The following is a 4,630-nucleotide window of genomic DNA, read 5'->3' as shown; positions in this document are numbered from 1 at the left end:
TATCTTGCCTAACCTCGTGTGGGGGACTTCCCCTTAGTATTTGAGTCTTCTATGTTGATTGTAGTCCGTGTACGCGAGGTGACGAGTGCGTGTTCGGACTTATTTGTGGAAAGTTGGCCTTTTAGAGTTCTTAGGTCCTTGTATTCATTAAGTATGAAGTTGTTCTTGATATGATTGAGCTTCCATTTACTAGTTTCACCTCTACATGCTTTAATTGAAATTAATTGGTTTATGATTCATTCTTATTGCCTATTTAAGATGGGGAGGATGTAAAAACCCGGCCGGTCGTTTTGAGAATTTAAGCTCCGCTCGGCAGCGTAAGTTCTTGAACAGCTTCATAATATGTGTATCGACTTTCGTACATGGTTGAATTCAGTTAAGGATGATTCAGAGTCAAATTGGAAGAAGGAAACTAGTTTTGGAAGTTTAAACGGTGAGAATTTGACCGGAATTGGACTTTTGAGTAAACGGCCCCGGAATGGGTTTTAGGTAATCTCAACAGCTTCGTTTGGTGAATTTGGACTTAGGCGTGCGTCCAGATTCGGATTTGGAGGTCCGTAGGGTAATTTGAGGCGTTTCGACGAAAGTTGGAAAAGTTGAAGTTTGGAAAATGGAGAAGTTTGACCCATATTGATATCGGGGTCGGAATGCATTCCGAGAGTTGGAACAGCTCCGTTATGTCATTTTGGACTTGTCTGCAAAATTTGGCGTCATTCCGGGTTGATTTGATCGGTTTCGTCACAAGTTTTCGAAGTTGGAAGATTTGGAAGTTCATAGATCGATTCGTGGTGTGATTCATCGATTCGGCGTTTTTGATATGATTTGAGACCTCGAGCGAGTCCGTGGTAGGTTATATGACTTGTTTTGGTGTGTAGACGGGGTCCCGGGGGCCTCGGGTGTGTTTCGGGTTGTATTGCGCTCTTATTTGATGTTTCAATGTCGTTTCTTTGGGAATAAAGGGTACCACATTAAGAAAATGAGCTCCAAATTCAGTTTTTATTGAATCATTAGATCCGTATAGTAGTTACGGAGCCATAGCAAAAAGAATCATCGGACTTGGACATCGTATGAGGAAGTTATGCTCATTTTTGTGTCGGGAAAAACTACTGCTTCTGGTATGGTCGCAATTGCGAACATATCCATCGCAATTGCGATGCCCAGTTCGCAATTGCAAACTTTTTGTTGCAAATACGACCTTTTCCAGCCCTTCCTTGTTCGTAATTGCGAAGGCTTTCTTCGCTTTTGCGAGGGTTCTCAATTGCGAACCCTGGATCGCAAATGCGACATCTGCAGCTTGTTTTCAGCTGTGTAACTCGAGTTTTTGCTCATTTTTCATATTCTTTGAACCCTAACTCCGAGAGTGGGCGATTTTGAGAGAAGATTTTCATACCATATCATTGGGTAAGTGTCTCTAATCAATTTCCAACTATATATTGTGATTAAATCTTAGATTTAACATCAAATTCATGAGAATCTAAAGGAAAATTTGGGGAAAAATTGTGAAATCTTTCTAAAAATGTAAAATGATGATTTGAGGGACCAAATGGTGTCAGAATTAGATAATTTTCGTATGGGTGAACTCGTATCGGAATGTGTATTCAGTTTTTTGTAAATTTTATTGGGTTCCGAGGTGCGGGCTCGGGGTGTTGACTTTTGTTGACTTTTTGCAAATTGTATAAGAATCATAGTTTTGTTAATTGAAATTGTTTTCTCTTGCATTGTTTGATGTATTCAAGTTGTTTTTGGCTAGATTGAGCCGAGCGTTGATGAATTGGTAAAAAAAAAGCTAAATTGAGTATTGAATTGGCCGAATTGAGGTAAATTGAGTATTGATTGTAGTCCTCTATGTTGATTGTAGTCCGTGTACGCGAGGTGACGAGTGCGTGTTCGGACTTATTTGTGGAAAGTTAGCCTTTTAGAGTTCTTAGGTCCTTGTATTCACTGAGTATGAAGTTGTTCTTGATATGATTGAGCTTCCATTTACTAGTTTCACCTCTACATGGTTTATTGAAATTAATTGGTTTATGATTCATTCTTATTGCCTATTTGACTCTTATTTTGCTTAATTGAAGATTTTTACCTCTTCTATTGTCATGCTATCTTTCATAACTGCTTGTCTTTATTGGAAACAATTATTATCTCTCCTGTAATTGTTTAGTCTTAATTGAGGTTATGATTATCTTCCCGCTGCTCATCCTTAATTGAAATTGTTGTATATTCTTCGTAATTTGCCCAACCTTAAAAGAAGTTTAGGTATCCTATATTTAGTTGACATTTCCTTATTTGGAATTATTTGATTTGTGTTAGCTTCCTTGTTGTTGAACTACATATTGTGGGATCGTTGCTTCACATTATTTTCTCCCATGTTGAGCTGTTCTTATTACGCCTAGTATTCTCTATTGTGGTTATTCCTTGTGAGATAGTTTTACCGTCTCCTTGTGATTGAAAGTTCTCGAGTTGATTTACTTGTCGTGTTCTTGTATATATTGTCATTGTTGCTGTGGTACTTGTTGCGGTGGTGCACGAGGTTTCTGCCGTGCGGTTGTTGATATTGTGATGCATGAGGTTTCTGCCGTGCGGTTATTGTTATGGGGTTGCACGAGATTTCTGCCGTGCTATTGCTACTATTGACATATTGCACATGCGGCGTGACAAGGCGGGATATGTATATATATATATATATATATATATATATATATATATATATATATATATATATATATATATATATATATATATATATACGCTTATATGTGGCGTGCAGCCCGATCCATATATATATATATATATATATATATATATATATATATATATATATATATATATATATATATATATATATATATATGCTTATATGTGGGTGGCGCATGTGGCGAGACAAGGTGGGAACATTATGATGCACGTGTGGCGAAACAAGGCGGGCACTTATTATGTTATTATTTGCACACGTGGCGAGACAAGGTGGGCTATGTCAGGGATTGATTGTGATGATTTGTGATGGCCTGGGGGCATTCTTGCTGTTTGATATTGTGTTGTGGTATGCTTACCTGTATGAGTTTTATCTCGTGGAAGTTGTGAGAAAACATCTTACGTGCCGTCCGTTCTTTTCCTTATGCTTATTAGCTGGTAGGAACTATGTTAAAGCACTTGCACAAGCATACACGTAGTTGAACACTCCCATTGGATATGAAGTTCTCCTGATATTGCTGAGTATGGATGTACACCCTCGTCTACTTGTCATATATGTGAGAGTAGCTCTAGTTAGTAAGTTAGTTATCAGCATGACCATGAGTTGTGATGGGGGCAGAGGATGCCAAGTGTTAGGGTTCAGGTATTTGGACCCGTGAGCTGTAAGTTGTCCGAGGTTCGGTATTTCGTGGAGTCTGTTGGCTAAGACTTGATGTGAACACTGTCGTAGGTTCTGAGTTATTGCTTACCTTTACTGTATTTGTGATTTAGGTTTTGGGTTTGTGATTTCGCTCGCTCTTCTATGTCATTATTATGATATTTCCGCTGTTACTTGCTGTTTTTCTTCCCTTACTGTGATTGTTGTATTGTTAGCCATAGTGTGTAGTCTTTATATGTATACATCATGTTCCGTTGTTCGTATGCTTATATTTGTACAGTTTATTAGACCGGTAGGTGTCTTGACTGTTCCTCGTCACCACTCCACCGAGGTTAGTCTTGATACTCTGTGGTGTGCTCATGCTACTCTTCTGCATATTCTTGTCGTGCAGATCCAGGTGTCGATCTTTTGTAGCTGTGCGGACCATTGCTGAGGAGACTCAAGGTAAACCTGCTGCTACATTCGCAGGCTTCGGAGTCACCTTCTTACTTGTATTCAACTGTTTTCACTCTTTTCCAAACAGTTTATATAGAAGTGGTGGCTAACTCTGTAGAGCTTATGACTTGTACTACCGGGTTTTGGGAATATGCTCATTGTATAAAGGATTCATTCCAGAAAAATTTTAAGATGTTATTTGTTATGGTTGTTCTTCTGTAAATATTAGGCTTACCTACTCCTTAAGACTAGGTGCCGTCACGAAACCCAACGGAGGGTAAATTGGGACGTGACAGTAATGTATAAGATTGATCATCAATTACAATATAGTTTATGTGTGTGTGTGAAATTACTCATATACTTAAATATAACTTAAAAATTTACTTACATAGATGCTATTATAATCTATTAAAAGTAATTATCTAGTTAATATAATTTTTTGTAAAGATTATCCTTATAGTTTATAATTATTTATAATAATTGTAGTTAAATAAAATAAATATTTATAGTTAATAATATTTTTATAGCTTATAATATGTTAAAAAATAAAAACAAAAAGAATATTAGTTTTTTTTTTAAAAACCGACCAAAGTTGGTCGGTATTTGGTCAAACGGTCAACATTTAATGTACCGACCAACATTGGTCGGTAATTCTGAAAATCAGAATGAAATACGGGTTTTCCCCCATTTCTCTTATTTTCTTCCCCAAAATTTCCCTAACTCCTCCCTCAATACCTTCCCCTCTCCTTCTCTATTTCCCTCACACAAATCCCATTCCCCACCCCGTGTAGCAACCACACGTAGCCGTCGCCGGAGCTGCCGCCGCTGCCACTGATTTTAGGACTGCCG

The sequence above is a fragment of the Nicotiana attenuata genome, chromosome 2, assembly GCF_001879085.1.
Source record: "Nicotiana attenuata strain UT chromosome 2, NIATTr2, whole genome shotgun sequence".
NCBI lineage: Eukaryota > Viridiplantae > Streptophyta > Magnoliopsida > Solanales > Solanaceae > Nicotiana > Nicotiana attenuata.
This window is presented reverse-complemented; position numbering follows the sequence as displayed.